This window comes from Xenopus laevis, chromosome 1S (genome assembly GCF_017654675.1).
Source record: "Xenopus laevis strain J_2021 chromosome 1S, Xenopus_laevis_v10.1, whole genome shotgun sequence".
Lineage (NCBI taxonomy): Eukaryota > Metazoa > Chordata > Amphibia > Anura > Pipidae > Xenopus > Xenopus laevis.
This window is the reverse complement of record NC_054372.1, coordinates 13,018,558-13,045,077: the sequence shown is the minus strand read 5'-3', so window position 1 is coordinate 13,045,077 and position 26,520 is coordinate 13,018,558. Positions and strand designations below refer to the sequence as shown.

At 42.0% G+C, this 26,520-nt stretch overlaps 1 long non-coding RNA gene across 1 annotated transcript in view; it reads left to right on the top strand.

The window, feature by feature from the left end:
• LOC121399266 overlaps positions 1–25,621 on the top strand; it is a 36,408-nt gene extending 10,787 nt beyond the window's left edge. Inside the window, exons 2-4 of the long non-coding RNA XR_005964866.1 lie at positions 8,937–9,073; positions 17,173–17,358; positions 25,466–25,621. This is a non-coding gene — a long non-coding RNA (uncharacterized LOC121399266). The remainder of the gene's footprint in view (positions 1–8,936; positions 9,074–17,172; positions 17,359–25,465) is intronic.
• Positions 25,622–26,520: the final 899 nt, after the last annotated feature.

Sequence of the window (26,520 nt, the reverse complement as noted above, 5' to 3'; positions counted from 1 at the left end):
GTAGAATGATTCGAATAGATCGAGCTCAAAAACGATGCGACTATTCGCCATTCGATAGTCGAAGTACTGGATCAAGCGCAAAAACGCTGCGACTATTCGCCCATTCGATAGTCGAAGTACTGTCTCTTTTAAAAATACTTTGACTGCCTACTTCGCCACCTAAAACCTACCGAATTGCTTTAAAAGCCTATGGGAAAGTCCCATAGGCTTGTTTTCCAAGTTTTTGAACGAATAAAAAGGCATTCGATCGAATGAAAATCCTTCGAGCGAATATTCAATCGTGCGCCTATTCGCCTGGCGAATATTCGCCAATTCGATTATTCACCAGCGCGTAAATGCGCCTGAATTGCCTATTCGATTCTATTCCCCAGTCGAATTTCGAGGGATTTAACCCCTCGAAATTCAACCCTTGATACATCTGCCCCTAATTCACTAAAATGCAAAGTTGCTTCTCAGCAGTCAAACGCTGGTGAAGTTTCGCTAGTGTTAAATCATCACCGTGAGTATTTCATAGTGATCTTTCGCTAGCGTTCAATTCTGCCGAGCAAAACTTAGTAGTACTCTTACGCTTAGGTCAATTTGAATAGGGTGGGTACATATAGGTCATATATACGTCTTTATTAGAGATGTTGGTGCAAATGCTTGAAGTGGCCACTTGTTATTATAATTATTATATCCAAGGAAGCAAAATAAAGACAAAAGAGATCCTCTAATGTCCTAGACATGAGCCCACCCTAAGGCATAGAGGAGGGGCAGACACTATTTGATTGACAGCTGAGATTTTTAAATGAGCTTAAAACAGCTATGAATGCTTTAATAAAAAATAGAAATTGGATTTCATGTTTAATTTGAAAAGGACTTTTATTATACAGATTTCTTGGTGACTCGGCCCACTTTAAAGGAGAAGGAAACCTAGTCGGCGCAAAAAACCTCCCCCCCTCCTGTGTGTTGCCCACCCTCCCTCCTCCCCCCTGGCATATCCGTCCCGCTGGGCAAATGCCCCTAACTTGTTACTTACCCTTCTGCGCAGGTTCAGTCCACGGAGTACACCAACGTCATCTTCTTCCACGCAATCTTCTTCCTGCTTTGACCGGCATTTTGGCCCATGCGCAGTAGGGGCATTTTGCTGGTACGGATCTACTGTGCATGCGCCAAAAGTCACGAAGATTTCACTTCGTGACTTTTGGCGCATATGCAGTAGATCCGTACCGGCGAAATGCTCCTACTGCGCATGCGCCGGTCACAGCAGGAAGAAGATCGCTTGGAAGGAGATGTCGTCGGTGAACTCCGTGGACTGGACCTGCGCAGAAGGGTAAGTAATAAGTTAGGGGCATTTGCCCAGCGGGACAGGTAGGCCAGTGGGGAGAAGGGAGGGTGGGCAACACACGGGAGGGGGGGTTTTTGCGCTGACTAGGTTTCCTTCTCCTTTAAGGGTCGAATTGAAAATTTGGATTCTCAAATTTATTTCTTAAATTCGAATTGTGAATTATCCCAGCTCGATTTGAGTTTTAATTCGAATTTCAAGATTTATCAAACTCTGGCCCTTTAAGAACTCGAAATCGACTTTTTCAGTGACCAATTTGGACATCTTAGAAAAAACTTGAATCGAGTTTAGTCGAATTCGATTAGAATTTTATTCGCGTTTTCCAGTCAGTATAATTTGTCCCAGTTTGATATATTAGATTTTTTTAATAAATAACCCCCCCAGTCGAATTTCGAATACAGTAGAACCTCCATTTTACATCCCCTGATTTTAAGTTTTCCCTCATTTTACATTGTTGTTTTGTGGTCCCACCTATATATTATACATAATACATTTCCCTCATTTTACATTTTCCTGGATTTTACACCATTTTTTTATGGTCCCTTAAAAAACGTGAAATGGGGGTTCTACTGTGTATTCAAATTTAATAGAGTTTAAAAAAAACTCATGAATTCTAAATGCGACCTTTAATAAACATGCCTCTATACAGTATATACTGTATATCCTTCTGTACAAAGGGAAAACAAAGTTACAGGAAAAGAAAACATTGAAAGTCTCGCTGGCTGCGTCTTTGAGTAGTGAAGTGTTCCTTGCAATGATGGACACTTTTGTTCCTCGGCAGCAACACCGCTGATTTATTCCGAGTCATTGGCTATGGGGTGAAATGATCATTTCAATCGTTGTCTCTCTTTTCATAGTCTCCTTGTTTTTATTCAATAGAGAAGTTCCATAAATAACATTGATTGTTTATGGTTTGACTATTCCCACAGAGAAAGACTGGCATAAAGCGGGGTTTGTTTGTGCATCAGATCTGCTGTATGACAGTTGGTTGAATTATGGCTGCTTTATCTGAACGACCCCAGCAGCCAGTCTGCATTGAGTGAGGCCTGCGTGCTTTGTGTAGTCATTTGCCAGCATTAGCATGTGTGCTTGAGCTCGGGGAAGATACAATAGAATCGGGACTATTGTGCCCTGACAGTGATTTGTTACCTTGACTGAGGTTAATCCGTTATCAGGAGAATGAAGCAATTTAGCTTCCACAATACACGTTATTTACACAGAATTAGAAAGGAACTGCTTACAATGTGCTTCTCACAAGGTTAGAAAAGAATTAAGTTTTAAAATAAAGCACATTTTCACCTTGAACTTGTACCTTATATGAATGTTATTATTAAAGGAGAAGGAAAGCTACCAAAGCAGTTTATCGCCAATAGATAAGCTACAACAATGCAAGCTATAACACTATATTTATTCTGCAGAACTCTTTACCATACCTGAGTAAACCGCTCTAGAAGCTCTCTGTTTATTTAGGATAGCAGCTACCATATTAGCTTGGTGTGACATCACTTCCTGCCTGAGTCTCTCCCTGCTCACTCAGCTCTGGGCTCAGATTACAGCAGGGAGGGGAGGAAGAAGGGGGGAAAGGGAGGGAGAGAGGAACAAACTGAGCATGCTCAAGCCCTAGCCCTGGAGGTTTATGCTGAAAACAGGAAGTCTGATACAGAAGCCCATGAGTACACAATAGAAGGAAAGAAATGTGGTGTTTCTTTTGACAGAGGACTCAGAGCAGCATTATTTTGAGGATTTACTGGTGTGTTTATAGAGACCTTTCTGATAAAGCTTACTTAGTTTTAACCTTTCCTTCTTCTTTAAGGCTATGTCACACAGTGCAGTGACCCTAGCAAGGACTACTATGTCTGTGCCCTGTCTTTCCTCCTCCTATGGCCTCATACAATGGAGCACAGTCCGTATCCACCAAGACGAACGTACTCTTGTCTTAATTCATCTCTACTCTGCGTCTAACCCAGTGATCCCCAACCAGTGGCTCACAAGCAACGTGTCCACATAGGCACTACCAAATAACCAAATAAAACCCCTTATTCAGAACCCCTTAGGAAAAATGTTTCATGTTTGTGTTCTCCCCAACCCTTTTTTTCACAATTTAATGTGCCTCTCCTAATACTAACACTTTTTCTCTTATACACTCCTCCTACACATGTGACTATGCACAAACCTTCTATCAATTACTCAGCAGATCTCCTTAATCCTCCTTTAGTCCTCCACAGGTTTGGGGGTCACCATGTCACCAACATCAGTAGAATTCACACGGGAACCAATGAACAGATTGACATCCAGTGCACATACTCTGATTCAATGATCAGCACCAATGAAACAGGGACCAGAAGTGAATGGCACACATGGAAGTTGTCAACACTGCAAAGCAACTCTGCCTTTTAAATGTGTTTGTAAGTGACATAATAAAGGGGTGTGGTTTGTTCCATTGGGGTAGGGGGTCTGTACCTATGCTAATTAAATGACTTCTCCTTTAACAACATTGCCCTATGTAACACTTCCTCACACATAAGACAACTGACATTCTTATTTGTGCTCTCCTAATTTTCTCTAAGATTACAGTCGATCTCTCAAAACTATCCCCAGTCCAATCCATTATAAATACAGTTGTCGAACTTGTACCGTATACCTGTCCTCACACTGCAGGGGTGCTGTCCCCTCTGTAAGTCCATATGTTCTCTACCTGTCATGCAGCCATATTAGCTTATAAAACAACTGGCACTTTCCTGTTACAACCCAACATGTAACCTTGACTCGGCACACAACCTCCTTCTTCATTCCCTATTCCCACTCTCACCCCTAGGACTTGCTGTGATGCACCCATAGTCTGGTTCTTACTCTCAGAGATAAGAGTCTAGACCCCCACCTTCCAAAGGCTCATTTAAAGGAGAATTCAACCCCTTTTATTAAATACCCCTACCCTAAATATACCCTCTCTCCCTCCTCCCCCCAGCCTACCCCGGGCAAATGTCCCTAACTTTTTACTTACCCCTCCATGCAGATTCTGTCCTCGGGAGTTCACTGGTGCCATCTTCTATTCTTCGGTATTCTTCGTGTAGTGAACGGAGTTTCGACACATGCACAGTTGGAGTAATATTCAGGTCTCGAACAACTGCGCATGTAATTCGGAAATTTTTGTGACTTTCAGCGCAGTTGTTCGAGGCAGGAATATTACTCCAGTATACATACATGATGTTCAGTGTCAGCGCATTATGCAGTAATGTTGGAGTTAACTTACCCAAACGGATAGGGGATCCAGGTGCACAAAACCCCAAACTTTTAGCTCAGAAAGGCAGTATAGCAAATAATGAATAGTGATAGGCTGGCACAAACTGGATCACACTCCAAAAAAAGGATGTAGTAAAAAAGTATTTTATTACAAAAACATCACGCCAAAAGCCTTACGCGTTTCGTGCTTTAGGGGCACTTAATCATAGGCTATCATAGAAAAAAACAAAAAAAAACAAATAAAATACTTTGTTACTACATCCTTTTTTGTTGCATAAAAACCAAGTGTACTGCCAAACTGAGTAAAGAGCAGTTCACAACCGTTATTTGCATTCCGGGGACTTGTTTTATTGCTTGTGTTGCTCCCAGACTCTCTTTACATATAGGGGCTGATTTATCAAGGATCAAATTTTGAAGATAAAAATACTTCGAAATTCGACCATCGAATTGAAATAATTCGACTTCGAATATCGAAGTTAAAGTTTTTTTCATCTAATTTGGGTATCCTGCGATTCGAAGGATTTCAACGATCGATCGAACGATTTTACTTCGACTTCCAAAAACGTAGAAGGTCCCCATAGAAGCTCTAGAAGGTCCCCATAGGCTAACATAGCACTTCGGCAGGTTTAATTTGGCGAAGTATTGAAGTCAAAGTTTTTTTTAAAGAGACAGTACTTTGATTATCGAATGGTCTAATATTGGAACGATTTCACTTTGAATCGAAGTCGTAGTATCCTATTCGATGGTCAAAGTATCCAAAAAATTACTTTCGAATTTCGAATTTTTTTACTTCGAAAATTCCCTCTAATTCACTTCGACCCTTGATAAATCTGCCCCTTAAATTTGGCTCACAGGCAAAAAAGGTTGGTGATCACTGAAAACTAGTTGACACAACATACATCTAGATAGAAAGGAACCTCTGTTGCCACTCAAGTCACCCCCATGTAATGTCTCACTCCCTTTTAGGCTGTAAACCTTTGTGAGAAACTCTACCAGACTCAGACTCTCCCTGAAATAGGTTTTATATTCATTTTTTTTCATAGGTCACTAGAAAGTGACCTATGTTAAACGCAGATACTCAGGGTCCTTACCTTCCGTTTCGAGATGCTAAATGTAAAATATGGATATAATAAATCATTCATTTTTTCATTTGCAGTAAAATAAATAAACACATATGCCGTCATTGGCCAGTGAGTTAATCAGTTTCCTTGCAGTGTGCCAAGTGATTATGCAACGCTTGTAGACCCACAGCCTGTACTAAATTCCAGATTTGCTGCTCTGTTAGTTACGTTGGTTGATGTTTACATGCTTTTCTAGTAGACTTAACCTGGCCATAGACGCAAAGATCCGATCGTATGAATCAACGTACGATTAGACTTTCCCATCTCCCAACCTGCCACTAATCATTCAGATCAAAGTCTTACCATTGAGATCAAATAAAGTAGTAAAAGAACAGATCAGCCAATGTTCTGCCCCTGACAGCAATCGTACGATATTTATGTCTGACAAAGCTGGTGACAGTCTCCCTCTGAAAATCATACGATCGGCAATACACACTGAGATATTATCGGCAGCCGACAGAAATTTTCTAACCTGTCCGATCGACCAAACGACCGATCTCCGCCGGACGAAAAATGTCAGGACTCTCCACAAACGGTCCGAAAATCGTACGAATCCATGATTCGTACGATCGGATCATTGCGTCTATGGCCAGCTTTAAGGTATGAAGATCCAAATTACAGAAATATCCGTTATCCAGAAAACCCCAGCTTCCGAGCATTCTGGATAATAGGTCCCATACCTTTACTCTTGACCAGATTTACAGGGTTTTATTGGACACAAAGAGCTGCACTCTGCCTTCCACTCACTGATGTCCATTGCTTCTATTTGGTCACAAACAAAAGATAAAACTCTGGCTACTGTTATTGAGACTATTATGAAATCATTGTGCTGTTACTTAAAATGAAGCAAATAAAGCAGCAGCACTCCGGTATCTTTGAAAAATTGTAAAACTTTACTCAAATGCCATAGGCAATGTTTCGGGCTACGCAGGCCCTTTGTCAAGCCACAATGGCTTGACAAAGGGCCTGCGTAGCCCGAAACGTTGCCTATGGCATTTGAGTAAAGTTTTACAATTTTTTAAAGATACTGGAGTGCTGCTGCTTTATTTGCTCCACGTATACTTTGCCCTGGCAGGGGGTACGGCTTGCACCTGGGGCTGCAAGGAGCCTAATCCGCTTTTGAAGCACACTTTAACTACAGTTACTTAAAATGAAAATATTATCAGTATGACATGCTGATCCTGCATGCACACAACATAGTCGTAGGTTTATTCTGCACGTTGTAATATTTACAGTGAGAAATAAAGAAGGGTAAGAGCCACGGCAAACCAGGGCTGTTGGGTTAAATTGGTAGAATAGACTTCTGCTGATAAAGCTCGCTGGTCCTGTAGAGCGTCAGACTGGGCTGGAGGGACACCGGGAAAAAACCTGGTGGGCCCCACCCGCCCAGATCCAATTCTCAATGCTGGCGACCTCCCTTTGTCTGGAAGTTGCAGTAAAAAATTTTTTGCGTGCACACAAACAAGGCAAAGTGTGCATAGTCACAAATGCGGCGCACTGGAGCAACAGGGGGAGCCCTGGGGCAGTAGCCCCGGTGGGCCAAAGCCCCCCAGTCCGACCCTGCCCCTGTGTGACTTACTTCTGCCTGTGTGCTACCATATTTTTCTGTGCTATATACCAAGCTGGGGATTATTGTGCTTAGATGATCAACTCCTGTACAATATGCTGCTTGGGGGATTATAATGCTTAGATGATCAACTCCTGTACAATATGCTGCCTGGGGGATTATAATACTTAGATGATCAACTCCTGTACAATATGCTGCCTGGGGGATTATAATACTTAGATGATCAACTCCTGTATAATATGCTGCCTGGGGAATTATAATGCTTAGATGATCAACTCCTGTACAATATGCTGCCTGGGGGATTATAATGCTTAGATGATCAACTCCTGTACAATATGCTGCCTGGGGAATTATAATGCTTAGATGATCAACTCCTGTACAATATGCTGCCTGGGGGATTATAATACTTAGATGATCAACTCCTGTACAATATGCTGCCTGGGGAATTATAATACTTAGATGATCAACTCCTGTACAATATGCTGCCTGGGGGATTATAATGCTTAGATGATCAACTCCTGTACAATATGCTGCCTGGGGGATTATAATACTTAGATGATCAACTCCTGTATAATATGCTGCCTGGGGAATTATAATGCTTAGATGATCAACTCCTGTACAATATGCTGCCTGGGGAATTATAATGCTTAGATGATCAACTCCTGTACAATATGCTGCCTGGGGAATTATAATGCTTAGATGATCAACTCCTGTACAATATGCTGCCTGGGGGATTATAATACTTAGATGATCAACTCCTGTACAATATGCTGCCTGGGGGATTATAATGCTTAGATGATCAACTCCTGTACAATATGCTGCCTGGGGGATTATAATACTTAGATGATCAACTCCTGTACAACAGCAGAAGACTCACGGATCCGCACACACTCAGTCGGGGACGTGCTCCTCTTTTTATTGATTTTTCACCACAATGATCAACGTTTTGGGGGGTTTCAACCTCCCTTCATCCGTTGATCATAATTAAATAAAACTATTTGGGGCAAAGTAATTTGTTAAAGGTCTCTGGGAGTGGGACTGTGCAAAACTTTAATAACTGGAAAAAAAACAGAAATATGTTCAAATTTTCATAACCTGCCAAATTTTTTAAAATGAACATGGTAATTAGGGGGTGTGACCACACAAATCGGCGTGGTCCAAAAAATTTGCCGCACTACAACTTTTTTTTTATCCCTCTTTCTATTTCCAAAATGTTGGGAGGTATGTGCTAGCATAGCAGTGCTTTGTTTACAATTGTAACTTTAGGTGGTTTGAGGTATGGGCGGTGGGATGTGGGCAGGGTGGAGGCAGGATGTGGGCAGGGTGGAGGCAGGATGTGGGCAGGGTGGAGGCAGGACAGGAAGTGGGCGGGAGGATGGGGATCGGAGTGTGCCCCTATGAAGATTTATTTGCAGGGGGGCCCAGTGAACTCTAGTCACACCACTGATAACATGCACTGCATATTCACTAATGCAGCATCCATTAAGTCATTTTCCCAGAGGCCAACAGCTGAGTTACTGAAATACAAAAAATGATTATGACTCTGAAGTGCGTTCGTTTTTCTTTGCTAATTTCTGACAATGGCAGTTGTTAATTCTAACTTGTACTTGCCTTTTACAATCTGCTCCTGTTCTGCTCATGGCTCTGCCTTATGGCTGCCTGTTTCTGTCACTTTCTCTTGCAGTTTTGTTTGCTGCTCGGCCACACGCTCGTCTTTGGAAGCAGCAGCCTTAACCACCTGGGATTTGTTTTTTTTTGCTTCCAGCCTGTCAGAAAAGATAAATGAAATAAATGGGTGCCCTATATTTCCTGGTTAAAAAAGTAGGTATTTTTCCCTTAATAAAGCCACGTTGGTTTTGTCAGGTGAGAGCTCACAAATAGCATCGCATTTTGCGCCCGTCACACGAGTGATTCATTGTTACACTTAACGTGGGGTTCACACTTACTTTAACACAAAGCTGCAGAGCAGCAGTCAGAGTGGAAAATTACATCCCAACATGAACACATTGCAGTGAATGCTGATATAAAGACTTGCCTTTCAGCTGCTGGGAAAATATTGGTTCATTTAATTTCATTAAAAAATAACTGGCCCCACAACATTTAACCCTGAGCTCCTGGGTCTTACTTTGGTTTAAATCAATCGGTATCTGTTACAAACACAGTGCATTTTCATTTATTAAAAAGATTATGATGCCTTTATGTAATTTCTCTGTTTCATCATATTTCCTTAATATGAAACCAAATTTATTTCCCCCCCCATCCAGATATCATATTCTACTGTTCACTGCTCCTTCAGTCCCCTCCCTGCTACCCTGATCTAATAATGCTGAGCCTGCAAATAATGCTCTACATGGGAAAGTAGTTGGGTATATAGAAGGGATACATGGGAAAGTAGTTGGGTATATAGAAGGGATACATGGGAAAGTAGCTGGGCATATGCAAGGGATACATGGGAAAGTAGCTGGGCATATGCAAGGGATACATGGGAAAGTATCTGGGTATATACAAGGGATACATGGGAAAGTAGTTGGGTATATAGAAGGGATACATGGGAAAGTAGCTGGGTATATACAAGGGATACATGGGAAAGTAGCTGGGCATATGCAAGGGATACATGGGAAAGTATCTGGGTATATACAAGGGATACATGGGAAAGTAGCTGGGTATATACAAGGGATACATGGGAAAGTAGCTGGGTATATGCAAGGAATACATGGGAAAGTAGCTGGGTATATACAAGGGATACATGGGAAAGTAGCTGGGTATAAACAAGGGATACATGGGAATGTAGCTGGGTATATACAAGGGATACATGGGAAAGTAGCTGGGTATATACAAGGGATACATGGGAAAGTAGCTGGGTATATACAAGGGATACATGGGAAAGTAGCTGGGTATATACAAGGGATACATGGGAAAGTAGCTGGGCATATGCAAGGGATACATGGGAAAGTATCTGGGTATATACAAGGGATACATGGGAAAGTAGCTGGGTATATACAAGGGATACATGGGAAAGTAGCTGGGTATATGCAAGGGATACATGGGAAAGTAGCTGGGTATAAACAAGGGATACATGGGAATGTAGCTGGGTATATACAAGGGATACATGGGAAAGTAGCTGGGTATATACAAGGGATACATGGGAAAGTAGCTGGGTATATACAAGGGATACATGGGAAAGTAGCTGGGTATATACAAGGGATACATGGGAAAGTAGCTGGGTATATACAAGGGATACATGGGAAATAGCTGGGTAAATACAAGGGATACATGGGAAAGTAGCTGGGTATATACAAGGGATACATGGGAAAGTAGCTGGGTATATACAAGGGATACATGGGAAAGTAGCTGGGTATATACAAGGGATACATGGGAAGGTAGCTGGGTATATACAAGGGATACATGGGAAAGTAGCTGGGTATATACAAGGGATACATGGGAAGGTAGCTGGGTATATACAAGGGATACATGGGAAAGTAGTTGGGTATATACAAGGGATACATGGGAAAGTAGTTGGGTATATACAAGGGATACACAGCGCCGGATTCACTGGGCGGGCGCCCCTAGGCCGTGCGCTCCGCGCGGTCCTAGCGCCCGCCCGCACTACCACACGCTGGCGCAAAAGTGCCAGCGTGCGAGTGCCGGAGCACAGGCTCCCCACAGAGCGGCTGGGCGGCATGCCGCCCCCAAAAATGTGCCGCCCTAGGCCCGGGCCTATGTGGCCTAGCCACAAATCCGGGCCTAGGGATACATGGGAAAGTAGTTGGGTATATACAAGGGGTACATGGGAAAGTAGCTGGGCATATCCAAGGGATACATGGGAAAGTAGCTGGGTATATACTGTACAAGGGATACAGTGTTGGACTGGCCCACTGGGATACCAGGAAAACTCCCGGTGGGCTCAGCTGTCAGTGGCCCCGCATGCTGCTAAACATTTGGCCTATTTTATGGCCATTCTCTATTTCTATGAGAACAAAGAGGCTAATTATATGGAATAATAGATTATAGTATGTAATGAAAAGAGACTAGGAGAAAAGAGTTTGAGTGAGGAGAGGAAGAATAATTGTACTGTGAGGATACCCCTGGTCTAAATTTTTTTGGTGGGCCCCTGGTCTAAGGTTTTTGGGTGGGCCCCTGGTGTAAAAAGTAACAGTTGCCTGATGATTTAACACAGCACTAGAGGCCATATTTAGTGAGAACTTCAAGATTTGGTTAAAATATCAGAAATATATGAATTAGATTGAATTGGGAGATGCTTTTCCATATAATTGAACTTTACCCTATTAGTTATCATTTTCATGGATATCACTAGCACGGCTGTCATTATCCGCCACATAATGGTAAACTGTATAATAATAAATGACTAAATGTGTTTTAAATGACTTTCCTGGCCCAGGGGGGGTTCATACCATTGATAAATGGATTTGGGACATCACAGAGATGAACAATGCCCTTTGGGACTGCAGACTGTACAGAATATTCTCCTATCAAATATTTTAATCCAGTAGATACAGTAATTTTATGCAGATTAAAATGTATTCTATTTGATGGTAGAATTCCCGGCGGTTCCTCTCTTTGAAATTCGTGGTCGTATGTTTCTTGTGTGCGTCAGCCATCTGCTTTAATACTGACTGAGTCAATCTTGCAAGTCTTGGATTCCCAGGCTGAGCTCACAATCTTCTTTTTGAATAATGAACCGCTATTGTGCAATTCTGTGGCACAAAAATACAACTGCTCTTTCTGTTACAGAACCACGTTTCCAAAGTATAATGAGTGCATAGGTCCCAAGGCCACATCACTTCTATCTGCATAATGTTATTTACTGCATTGTTTCCAAGCCCCCACTTAGATTTCATCTTCAGACTTTATTGCATTTTTTGTTAAAGGAACAGTAACACCAAAAAATGAAAGTGTTTTAAAGTAATGAAAATATAATGTAGTGTTGCCCTACACTGGTAAAACTGGTGTGTTTGCTTCAGAAACTCTACTATAGTTCATAGTGAAAAAAGACTATATGGCACAGGTTAAATAGTGGATAACAGATAACACCATTATGATCTACAGAGTCTATCTGCTGTATAACCTGAGCCTTTTCTCCTTTGAATGGCTGCCCCCATTGCTACACAGCAGCTTATTTATATAAACTATAGAAGTACTTATCTGTTATCTACTGTGTATCCTGTGCTTGAATGGCTGCCCCCATGGCTACACAGCAGCTTGTTTATATAAACTATAGTAGTACTTATCTGTTATCTACTGTGTATCCTGTTCTTGAATGGCTGCCCCCATGGCTACACAGCAGCTTATTTATATAAACTATAGTAGTGTTTCTGAAGCAAACACAACAATTTCACCAGTGCAGGGAAACACTGCATTATATTTTTATTACTTTAAAACAATTAAATTTTTTGATGTCACTGGTCCATTAAAGGGGAACTCCAGCTTCCAAACCAAAATTTGATAAAGAGGCCCACAGAAACCCCTAATATACCCATCACAGTTACCTGTTTCTTCAAAAAGTATGAATAAATGCCATTTTCTATGCTGAAATCCAGCTGTTTAACAGTTCTTCTCTTTCTGCATCATTTGAAATCCTGGCAGGGAAGGAGAGACTAAACACTGATGTTACAAATTGTAACAACTTCTCCACAGTTTACAGACAGCATGCAGGAACTACATAAACCACAATGCATTGCACTGGGATGTTCCTTTCCTTATTGAAATCACGTTTTCAGGGAATATTGGGGTTTGGAGGATGCAGGCTGAGGACAGATAGCTGTTGAACAAAGTAACAATAGTCAGCCAGCTCAGCAAAGTAGTCAGACAGATCAGCAGGAGAGCAGGGGGCTAGGCTTAGGGACCTGTCAGAAACCATAAAAAATCATGAAAAGTCTGCATATTTTTTAATTGCAAAGCTGCTTGAAATTATGTTTACTTTTCAAAAAGCTCAAGTTGTGTTTTTGTGGAGTTCCCCTTTAAGTTTTAATGATATTTCTCTTGCCTTTGGCATAAAACAATTAAATGCTCACTTCTTTCTTCCCTGCAGTCATCTTTCTATTAAGCTGATTTGTCTTGCATTCCTTCCGTAATGAATTAGGCTGAGCTGTATACAGCAGAAGCTTTTACAATAATCCAGTTTTTATTTAACTGTAATTTTACTCTGTATTGAGTGATGGAAAAAGAGCCGCAGTGTAATCTATTATTCTGCTGACACAATGTATTGAGCAGAATGATAATACAATGAACAGGGGTGTTTGTGCCCTTAGCATGGACCCCCAACAGCCCCTTAACCTGCTGGCACATGTAGGTCTTTTCTTTAACCACTCACTCGCCCCATTACTACTGTCAGATTTAGGAACGAATGTCCAGATTTTTTCTCTCTCTCTCTATATGCATCGTCCCCCTAAAAAATACTGTCCTAGATACGTAGCCTGCCACAAGTCTATGACCATCTTAAAGGGGGATTGTTGTTAAATATACAAAAAAAATTACCAAACATTGGACAGTGGAAAATCAAGAAATCTATTTTATTATATAGTTTTATGAATTATATTTTTTTGAAAATGTTTATCATTTTACAATATTAGTGAGTTCCTTCAAAATCCTTAAAGGGGAACTTGTGAAAATTTAATGCAAGCTTCATCACACTGAAATAAGAAACTTTCTAAATACAATCAATTAGAAATTCGGTATAGTTTCTGAATTACCAGGTTTATCTTCACTATCTCAGCATCTGTTTCTCTTCATTCCTCTCTCAGCATCTGTTTCTCTTCATTCTCTCTTCATGCAGCAGTTGGGTGTCAGATATTCATTGACAGTTAGATCCAATATATCTTATAGGGGGGCTCCTTTCCTAGCAGATGTATTAGAGCTCACTCAAATAACTGATTCCAGTACAAACAAAATGTAACAAAATAACTGCCTTTTGCACAAGTCCTGCATGTAGAGAGACATGATGTTTGGTGATTTTAATAGAGTGAGTTCTAATACATCTTCTAGGCAAAAGGAGTCCCCCTATAAGATATATTGGATCTAACTGTCAATGAATATCTGACACCCAACTGCTGCATGAAGACAGAATGAAGAGAAACAGATGCTGAGAGAGGAATAGTGAAGTTAAACTTGATTATTTCAGAAACAGTACAGAATTTTTAATTGTTTGTATTTCTTATTTCAGTATGATAAAGCTTATATAAAATTTTTATTTTCACGATAGTTCCCCTTTAATAATAGCCCTGCTGTAAGAAGTAGGTAGCAGGAGCTATTGCTTGTACCAGATGACAGTTGTTGAGATGAAGGAGCAGTGATTTCTCTGCTCTAACAAACAAATTCCAGCTGCAAGGGACAACAGTTATTATGCTGAACAGCAAACAGCATGATTCATTTGTTTTCAGCTGGAAAGCATGTCAGTAGTGATGTGTGGGTCAGGTAAAATCCGACCCGTACCCAATCCTAAGCCGCCCTCCCTCAGCCCGCACCTGACTTCCGGGTTCCTTTTATAGACCCGCACCCGCCCATGACATCACAAAAGGGGCGGGGCGAGCAGGTGCACGTCTATAAAAAAGGAAGTTGGAAGCCGGCAGTGCAAGGTGGCAGGCGGGGAGAGCAGGAAGAAGAGCTCAACCCGGACCTGTCCACCACCCGTAAAATGGGGGTGTGAGGTTGGCCCGAACCCACCCAACCCGCGGGTATTGGGCCGGCCCGCACATCACTACATTTTAGGGATAGGGATTCACAATAATACGCTTTGAATATCAATAAAAAGAAATCCTAAAAACAATAGAAACCCAGGGTCGGACTGGGGGGACCGGGGCCCACCGGGACTGTTGCCGAGGGCCCCCCTCTGGCCACCCGTCCCCCCACTGTGACGCGCCGGCTCAGCAAGGAAGCCGCTCGGTGCGCATGCGCAACAACGCCGCTTGGCGCACATGTGCAGGCGGCGCTGCTCAGCGCCGATAATTTTTATTAATTTTTTTTAAATATAAATATTTAGAGAGGGGTTCAGTCCGACACTGTAGAAACCCCTCTATCATTTACTGTTAAGTTATTACTCTCTAAGGGGAAATGAAATAAAATTTGCAAAGAGAATACATTTGCGAATAAAAATTTGAATATCACAACATAATATTCTTCCTTAGGCTATTATTGCATTTCGAATCTTAATTGAACATTGCAAACCTTGAACGCCTGCTTGAATGGCGGTGTGGTTGGGGTTATTCCTTCAGTTTATCTTCCAATATTTAAAAGAAAAATGCTTAAATAGCATGTGCAATAATGGTAATATCAGTGGGTGTGTGATTGGGAAAAGTCTTATGGCTCTGCATGCCTTCACTGCACCTTTCAAACCCAACCAAACCCTGTGCATACAAAAGACATCCAGTACCGTTTTATGGGCCTGGATTCTGCTCAACTGGTGATGACAATGGGTTATGTTACCAGTTAGGTTAGAAAATAGTTTCAGGTAATAAAACATTATGTAGATAACATCGGTATGGTAGTTTTATAATATGAATACCTATTTGTTGTTTGTATTTCTGGAGACACCTTTCTGCATACATGCGCATCAGTTTTTCAGTCTAAATTTAAAAAAAAAAATTTGAGGGAGATATTTTTAAAAGAAATGTTGAAATCATTAAGGATGCACCGAATCCACTATTTAGGATTTGGCCGAACCCCCGAATCCTTCTTGAAAGATTCAGCCGAATATCGAACCGACTCTGAATCCTAATTTGCATATGCAAATTAGGGGTGGGAAGGACAAAACATTTTTTACTTCCTTGTTTTGTGACAAAAAGTCATGCGATTTCCCTCCCCGCCCCTAAATTGCAAATTAGGATTTGGATTAGGTTCTGCCATTTCCCTAGAAATTATAGCCCTTTACAGCCCCCTCATACATGTCGTAATCTCTGCAACCCTGTTTGCTCAACCCAGAGTCATGTGCAGGTCTATTTTTTTTAAACCCGTACCCACAACCCGCAATAGGCCAACTAACTTTCCGACCCAGGGGAACATGCGGAACCGGAAGTGATGTCACATTCGCCCAGAAGTGACATCACTCCGGCATCGAAGCTTCACAAAAAAAAAAACAAAAGACCACAAGGGAGGGTGGGCTCAAGCCTGCACCTTTGGTGGGTACGCACCCAGGTTGCCCACAGACTGCCCGCATGGAAAAGAAAATCAGGGACTTTATGTCCGGAACCGACCACTTTGCGGGTATTCCGATGGTACCCGACCTGATGCAGGACTCAACTTTCGAAAAGTACTTTCAGCATAAAGGATTTTAAATTTTTATTAGTTTGCTTCATATCAGTGCTAAAACAAATGCAGGTATTTCCTTTGCACTGTGTTCTGCAGTTTCAGGTGTCGTAAAAGGCTTCTGGGTGCTGTACAGTTGGAAAGCCCATTGCAATGGGTGGTTATTATCTTTATGTGATGCCTTTCTTCTCAACAACTTTATTTATGACAAATAAAATACTTCATTCTGCAAACATAGAAGTAAATATCTGTCTCTATTATGTTACCCAAGGAAAACCCATATGGATAGAAAAATGCAAAATTAGCTTTCTCCTGCAAGTTTATATTCCAGCTGTGACTATTGCTTTTTATGTACTATTTTTTATTGTCATACTAAAACAGTGCGTGGCTATCGGTAATTCCAGGTTTTTATGATCGGACGTAAAATTAGGTTATTTTTCTTAGAAATTAGAGTAGCATTTCATAGAATTAATAGTACATGAATAGAAACGAGCAGATAGGGGATAATTGAATTTCTTCTGGCTGAAAAGCTATTCATTATTGCTGATGAATGACATACCTGCCCAACTCTAGCTGTGTGTATAACATCCTAAGCTAAATAAAGATAAAGATTGTACACAAATCTGTTTAATGCTCTTCTATTTCACCTCTTGTTTCTTTAGATCAGCTTTCTTTTTGTTTTCTTGAATAAGATTCTGGCGGGCCAGGATGGACTCCTCACGGTTTAGCTTGCCTTCCAGGCTCCAGTATTCTATCTCCGCCAGCTGCTGCTCCAGTTATTTTTCCCGCAACAGATTCTGCCATTCTAGGAAATGTGGGGTCCCGGGCCTCTATTCTTCAAAAAAAAGGTGCTTTAATTATTTTCTTTTAATTTCTGTGGAGGTGAATGTGCACATACCTGTTATTATAGTGTATAGATATATTTCACTCTTAAAGGGGAATCAAACCCTTAATGATAAAAACCCCTACCCACTACCCTACATAAACCTCCTTCCCTGCTCCCCCCAGCCTACTCTGCCTTCCCCTAGTTCCAGCCCTGGGCCCCATCCTCTGGCTCTTCGGTAATCTTGGCAAAGGAAACTGGCGAAGGGGTAACGTTCTGTAAAATTTACTTTAATTCACTTTAGTGTATTTGCCTGAGCAACAATTTGCCTGGCGATAGGTCATGAAACTACACTAGCGATGGTCTCTTTCGCTAGCGAATTGTCCTCTACGCCTGTTAGTAAATTGGCAATGTCCCTGCAGATTCTGGCAAATTTTCACTAGCGACGGCCACTTCACCCTTTAGTAAATCTGCCCCATGAATTGTGTTGCTGTTTTATGGTTAACAATACCACAATAATGCTATACATAAAGATGTTATTTATATTATAATACACAAAAGCCATAAAAATCCTGTAAATTATATCCTTATAAACGGTGAAACTCCTCGGTAACTTATAATATCCTTATATTTTACAAGAGGGGGTACTTTATTCACTATATATACTCTTGCTATAATGGTGCTGACACAGGAGTGTTTCCAGGCTTGTGGCACCTGCAGTGTGTTTCTGAGCAGTCAGCACCTGTGTAATGTACACATACAACTTACAATACATATAACAGGGAAAGGGTGTGCAGATGAAATGGGGGCCTTTGATTAATGTCCAAGAGTTAACCCACCAGCACACCCTGGCCTCTCAGGAAAGATTGGTCTGGTGCTCAGTAAGAGGGATCGGCACCCTCAAAAATACAGTCAGCAGAGAAGAAAAATACTGGCACTCAGGATTCCAAGCCCTGCGTGTTTATTGCAAAGTAACGTTTCGGGGACACGCTCCTTGGTCTGACGAAGGTCTGAAATGTTACTTATTAATAAACACGCAGGGCTTGTCCCGATTGCATGGAGTCCTGAGTACCGATATTTTTCTTCTCTGCAGCCTGTGGTTAATGAAACTGAAAGTATCCCAGAACACTGAGGGTAGAACTCCACAAGCGTTTTTCGTTGGATCGACGCCCTCCGACAAAAACACACGTGATAAGTCAGATGGAGACGCAGCTGTCAAAATTCTAATTGGACTACATGAAACGTCGCAGGTGAAAACTACATTACATCCGACACAACTGTTGGATGCAGGAAGCAGCGTCTTCATACGACAGTTGGACTCTGTAGTTGTTACCTCCGACTTTTCATTCAGTCCAATTATATCTTGACGCGTGCGACTCCATTCGACTTGTCGCGTACGTTTTGTCGTTTTGTCGATCCGGCGAAAAATGCTGATGGAGTTCTACCCTGGAACTTATTGGTTGCTCCCGTGTCATATCTTGAAGCAGTATAAAAAATAATGTAAAAAAGCCCCTGGTACTAGACGTGCCTCCTTTTATAGCTCTAGGTCAGGGGTCCCCAAACATTTTTACGTGTGAGCAACATTCAGATGTAAAATGAGTTGAGGAGCAATGCAAGCATGAAAAATGTTCCTGGGGTTGCCAAATACGGGCTTTGATTGGCTATTTGGCAGCCTCTATGTGAATTACCAGCATATACGAGGATCTATCTGGAAGTACATCTAGTTTTTATACAACCAAAACTTACCTCCCAGACTATTTAAAAATAAGCACCTGCTTTGAGGCCACTGAGAGCAACATCCAAGGGGTTGGTGAGTAACATGTTGCTCGTGAGCTACTGGTTGGGGATCACTGCTCTAGGTACAGTGTCGGACTGGGATGCTTGGGGCCCACAAGAAAACCTTTGGCCACATGCCCACTCTCCAAAATATTTTTTCCTTTTTTTGTCACAATTTTTTATTCTTTTAATCACTTTTCCTCAAACATTATCATGAGTCTCTACCTCCATTTCTTCTCTTTATTCTTACATAGAAATGGGGCAACTGCTGTTTTATAGGCATACAAGGCGAATAGTTGGGTGAGTAGAAGGGCCCACTGACACCTGGGCCCACCGGGAGTTTTCCTGGTATCCTGGTGGGCCAGTCCGACACTGTCTAGGTACTGGTTTGAGTTTAGAACAACACAATAAATGGCATGTGCTTTCCACAGTGGTGTTACTAGATGTTACTGGGCCCCACAGGAAACTAATTTTAGGGCCCCCAACATATCCAAAAATTATCCTGTTTTACCTGTATATATATATATATATATATATATATATATATATATATATATATATATATATATATATATATATTGGAAATGATAATTAATTGGGTTCTCATGAGCTCCCTATACCACCTGGGCAGGTTCTGCTTCCTTTGTAGTAATGACCCTGGCTTCCCACCAGCAGCATGGTTTTAATAGCAAGATTTTAATAGCGAGTGGAGACATGAATACACTGCTGCTCAGAATGGTGTCTAACCCTGTGATGCACACACGATAGATCAGTTGTTACCAGCTCACAGCAGCCCCAGCATACATGAATTAATATATCAAATAAAACTAATGAACCCATCAAGGCTCATTTGCAAAGGCCCTGGACACTAAAGTGTTCAAAATCACACAAATGAGCGAGTAAGGACATTGCTGCTTAGCACCTGGCACCCACCTGAGCTCCCTAAGGGCTTTTACTGACGAGTGGTTGAAGCTGCGCTTCCCTGCGTTCCGTTTTTCTTCGTTCAGCTGAAGGGGAGCGCAGGAATAGACACATTTAGCTTTTTTCAATGGGGCTGTACTCACACAGGCGCATGTAGGCGCAGAACCCAGGAAAAATGCAGCATGTTGCGTCTCAACCTGCGTTCGGCGCCTACACGCCCCTGTGTGAGTACAGCCCCATTGAAGAAAGCTACATGCGTCTATTCCTGCGCTCCCCTGTGGCTGAACGCAGAAAAACGGAACGCAAGGGAGCGCAGCTTCAACTGCTCGTCAGTAAGAGCCCTAACTCACATCTCTGAATGATACAGCTGGCAGCATATAATGATGCAAACAACATGGCAGTTTGAGCCCTTTTTGCACTTTGTAATGGGACCTCTATGGTGTCTTTGCAGAAGGATAGAAAAAGCAAATAGTATTTTGATTTCAGACACATACTTTGGTTTTCTCTGACTTTTCTGCATTTGCACATTTGAAATGCCTCATATTGGCTTTGACCAGTATTTCCTGCAATCAGAGAGTGTTCTCTGTTAATTCTGTTCCAGAAAATACAAGCTGTAAACATCTTTACCCATTACACATTGTTACACTGATTTAGCCCCAAGAAGCTTAGCCCAAGGAATTGACTATCTTTGTGGTTCCCCAAATACTAATGCTGCCTTTCCTCTTCACAGGGGAAGCACATGTGCAGCGTAGCACTCTACCTGGGTGGGAGCACATTGTTCATTGCAGAGCACTAGAGAGACTGTATACAGGGCCGCCATCAGGGGGTACTCTTGTACAGGGCCCGGGCCTTAAGGGGGCCCGGCTAGGGTTGCCACCTGTCCGGTTTTGAACCGGACAGCCCGGTATTTTGAAGGGCTGCCCGGTTCAATGCTTCCTGCCCGGTTTTCCAAATAAGGAAAACCGGGCGGGATTAGCTTGATTGACGCCGCGATCGGCCAATCGGCGATCGCGACGTCATAGCTCCGCCCCGTGACGTCACGGGACCGCCCACTGACGTCACGGGAACGCCCACTGACGTCACGGGAACGCCCACTGACGTCACGGGACCACCCCCTGTCCGGCTGGAGCCACAGGGAAAGGTGGCAACCCTAGGCCCGGCTGTGCAGCACTTTTCAAAAGAGCCGGGCACCCCTTGACAGCACGAAGCCCTGGCGCCTCTTTCAAAGTCACGAACCTGCCGAAAAAGCCAAACCCCTGGCCACCAATGTATTATGTTAATACTCTATATTCCCCTGTCACCAATGTTTTTTTTTAAACTTGTAGGGGCCCTGACCACCAATGTTTTTTGTTGTTGTTTTTTTTAAATTATGGGGGCCCTGGCACCAATAGGTTTTTTTTTAACTTATAGGGGGGTGCCTGACCACTTCTGATTTTTTTTTTAACTTGTAGGGAGGCCCGACCCCCAATTTAAAAAAAAAAAACTTTTATGTGGGACCATGGCCACTAATTTGGTTTGTTTAATTTTAAGGGGGCCCTGACCACAAATGGTCTGGCTGAATACCGAACCGAATCCTAATTTGCATATGAGGGAAAGGAAAAAGTAGAGAAAAAATATTTTACTTCCTTGTTCTGTGATGAAAAGCCATGTGATTTCCATTCCCGCCCCTAATTTGCATATGCAAATCCGGATTTGGATCGAGAGGCACAAGTATTCGGCTGAATCTGAATCCTGCTGAAAAAGGCAGACTCCTGGATTCAGTGCATCCCTAATAATTTGTCTCTGTTTTCCTTTATACCCAAGCCAATATCAAACCAAAAGGGGCTGAAAGGCTTATAGGAATAGTTCAGTGTGAAAAGAAAAACTGGATAAATGCATAGGCTGTGCAAAATAAAAAATGTTTCTAATATAGTTAGTTAGCCAAAAATGTAATGTATAAAGGCTGGAGTGACTGGATGTCTAATAAAACAGCCAGAATCCAACTTCCTGCTTTTCAGCTCTCTAACTCTGAGTTAGTCAGCGACTTGAAGGGGGGCCACATGGTACATTTCTGTTCAGTGAGTTTGTAATTGATCCTCAGCATTCAGCTCAGATTCAAAAGCAACAGATATGACCCATGTGGCCCCCCCTCAAGTCTCTGATTGGTTACTGCCTGGTAGCCAGGGTAACCAGTCAGTGTAAACCAAGAGAGCTGAAAAGCAGGAAGTAGTGTACTGACTGACATAATATACATCAAATGACTCCAGCCTTTATACATTATATTTTTGGCTAACTAACTATATTAGAAACATTTTTTATTTTGCACAGCCTGTCTATTTACACAGTTTTTATTTTTACACTGAACAATTCCTTTATAAGAGAGAGAGAATTCTTTGGGTTGGTGGTGAAATGCTGGGAATTAAAATTGAGTGCAAGGGGCAATGGGGGCATCAAGTCCCACATAAGGACAACTGTAAGTATAAATGTCATAGCAGGGTACAAGGCGATAATAGATTCTGATGGCATGTGCTGCCTTTTTATTTCAATGGTGCCCATTTATTCTGTGACCAGAGGTGGTGGGAGTTGCTATAGGTCTCACAGTCCTATGTTATCTTGGGGGGGGGGGTACAACCTTACAATACTAATGCTGTTATATCTCAAGGCCCAAATATCTAAGAAGCAGTGGTTAAAGGACCAGTAACATAAAAAAAAACATTTTTTTAAAAAATTAGTTTGTATTTAATTAAAAAAAAAAAACACCAAGACACTTTTAACTTTAAAAGTCTTTATTAAGAAATAACTTACTGATTCTCCGCTTGCACTCCTCTTCAGAAACGATGACAGTGCTCGATTTCTCCTCCCTGCCGTCGCCGTTTCTGAAGAGGAGCGCAAGCAAAGAAACGGTAAGTTATTTCTTAATATCGACTTTGCAAATTTAAAGTTAAAAGTGTCTTGGTGTTTTTTTTTTCATTAAGTACAAATACATTTTTAAAAAAATGTTTTTTATGTTACTGGTCCTTTAAGCACAGTGGCTTTTTCAAGGTTTCTGTTGCCTTAATTTGTCCTTACCTGCATTTTACCACATTGCTCATTACTTTCATAGTCAATAGCTGTATTGTCTTTTTAAAACACAACAAGCTTGACTCATTATCACTTACTATTTTGGCCAGTAGCACACCTACCAACCTACCTACCTACCACTCTCTTGGGATAGGTATTATCAAATTTATTACAGGTATGAGATCCATTATCCATAAATCCATTATCCAGAAAGTTTTGAAATATGGAAAGGCCATCTCCCGTAGACTCCAGTTTATCCAAATAATCCAAATCTTTAAAAATGATTGCCTTTTACTGTGTAATAATAAAACAGTAACTTGTACTTGATCCAAATTAAAATATAATTAATCCTTATTGGAAGCAAAACCAGCCTATTGGGTTTATTTAATATTTATAGGATTTTCTAGTAGATTTAAGGTATGAAGATCCAAACTATGGAAAGATTTGTTATCCGGAAACCCCCAGGTCCCGAGCATTCTGGATAACAGGTCCCATATCTGTATATTGTATGGGTCAGTTTGTGTACAATTGCTTTCCCTGTGCTGAACTCTGGAAGTATCTGAGGCACTTCTGCACTGTAGGACACAGAGCATTTCGTGCTTTTATGGCAGTTTCCGCCTGCTGAACCTTGAATCTGTTTTATTGTGAATCTGGTTAATGTACATGCTATTATTGACAAAGTGCTGAAGTCATGTACACGTCTTTATAATGAAACCAACCAGCCTTTCACTATCCAGATGGCATAAGATTGTTATCCAAATGTTTAATCATACATTAACTGCAGCAATTAAAGGTAAAGTATATCTGTATTTTTTCTTCTAGTCACCTTATTGGTATTTTAGGGAGACCGTTAGCTGAATCTATGCAACACATCAAATTATAAATGCACCCCTTTGCAGAACCTGCAATACCCCGTTGGCACTACTGCTTCACTGTGGTTCAAGGATCACTGTAGTTCGAGTAGATGTACTGGATCCATTCTTTTTAGGCAGGGCCAGAACTAGGGGTATGGAGAAGAGACAGCTGCCTAGGTCTTCTGCCTACCCCTAATCCTTGTTCGCGCCCCTAAGTCTTAGTCCCCTCCCCTCAATCGCTCATCCCTCCTGTCATCCTCCCCTACATCGCTCTCTTCTCCCTCCAGTTAAAGAAACATAACTACTGAATATTGCCGTCCAATACTTGACTGCAAGCGCAAAGTGCTAAAATACGCACAACACTGAGCACAAATGTGTCTATACGTGCTGCCTTGCACTTTGAAGAGACAGCCAATATGTCCCTTCTGTCTTCTGAGTGGAATTGCATGAATGGACTCAAGGGGACCCTGAAAATGCCACCAGTCTGGACAGTAATTGCAGGGTTCCCTCATCAGCACGTCTTCTAAGCAGCAATGCAATTTGCCAGAACAAACACTAATTGAGTTCCATATTGGTACAGTTTAGTCAGAAGCTTGTATAGGATAGCCTTTAAGTTGTTAAACATTCACTGCCAATGACAGTAGGTACTGGCAGTAAACAAACCAATTAGTACTTATTGGCAACTAACTGCTTGTTCTGTTCTATCCCCATGTAATACGAGTGTTACAAGATTACTAAAGGTGGCCATAGACCAGGGGTCAGCAACCTTTACTATCAAAAGAGCCATTTTGCCCCCTCTTCCACTAAAGAAAAATAGCCTGGAGCCGCAAAACATAACACAGCTTATAAACTTTTAAAAATGTTAACCTTTTTTTTAATTTTAATTGTTACAACAACAAAATACAACAAACAGAAGTGCAGTGTGTATGTGTAGGCCTACTTTGAAATAAATTAAACACTGAATAGCCCTATTAAATGCTAGTGTTCTCATCTGTTTAATCTGATTTCTGTTTCTGAAGCTCCATGTTGATCTTCCTTCTCTTGTCTTGAGTGTGTGACCGTGGTAAGGACCATGAGGAATCATCTTGCTGCGGCTCGGTCTTGCCTGTCTCTCATGGGACGTGCGAGAGCTGTATAGACGATGTGACAGGCAAAGCCGCAAGACCGAGCCGCAGCAAGCAGAATGAAGAGCCGCATGAGGCTCCGGAGCCGCGGGTTGCCTACCCTTGCCATAGACGCACCGATAATATCGTACAAAACCAATTTTCGTACAGTATTCAGTGTGTATGGTGTGGTTACATAAGTAACGAGGGGGATAGCAGAAGGTTACACACAACTGTCCCAAATCACTACCTCACCTTTGTCTTATTCGTTGGATTTGTAACAAGATCAGTTGGCTCCTACAGCTGATTATTTCCCAGTGGCAGCGAGTTCTATTCGTAGGCACCTCTCCTGTGTGGAGCAATTTCTGACTAATGCCTCATTTAAATGCTCTTAATAATTGCTCCTTTATTGCTTCTGTTCTTTTCCATGCACCACAAGGAGCTTGGCACAATGTTGTCGTTACTGGAATCAGACCGTGGATTAACATCCCACCTGTCGCAGCGATCCTGACACCCATTATCAAGAGCAACATCTGTGGGAGATTGTACAGATACAGTGTTTCAGCTATTATAATAAAAACCTGTGTCAGCTAAACAGACGCCCCAACATATTGGTGATTTCATGCTTGCTAAATAGAACTTTCCTCTCCCTGCAGCAGCGTGAGTGCAGGTTTCATTGCTGTTTGGATAAAGAGTTGGTATATCTGCCCGTGGGAGTAGGACATAACAGCATGTGCGACCTACATTGTGTTGTAGTACTAACATAAGCCAACATTATACTGCGTGGTAGATCAGCATATGCAGAATAACTGACTGCTGTATACAAAAGGCTTGTCCCACCTGTTGCCAATCTACCGCAATACATCCCCCAATTACCAGGGATATTGCATTTTAACATCTTATTAGCAAAATCATCATTATTTGACTACTGCAAAGCCTAGTGTAGGGGGAAAGTGTGGCTCTGACCAATGGGCAATTCAGTTATTTGTTTTTAAAAAAGGTAAACTTCCGGAAGTTGTGAGGTGGAAGCAGGGCTGTCATCAGGGGGGCACAGGGGGTACTGTTGTAGCAGGCCCGGCCTAAAGGGGGGCCCAGCTATTCTGCGCTTTCCGAAATAGCCAGGCCCCCCCCTTGACAGCGCCAAAGCCATGCTGAACCTGACCAAGGTCCTGAAGAGCTGAAGTCTTGAAGAACTGAAGTCCTGAAGAGCCGAAGTCCCAAAGAGCCGAAGTCCTGAAGAGCTGAAGCCGAAGCTGCGAAAAGACCTGAAGCCACAAAAGGAGCCGATGTTGAAGTCCCGAAGCTACGAAAAGACCCAACGCCACAAAAGGAGCTGAAGTTGAAGTCGCGAAGCCGTGAAAAGACCCAAAGCCATGAAAGTAGCGAAGTTGAAGTCCCGAAGCCGAGAAAAGGCCCGAACGCTACGATAGGAGCTGAAGTTGAAGTCCCAAAGCTGAGAAAAGACCCAAAGCCACGAAAAGAGCTGAAGTTGCA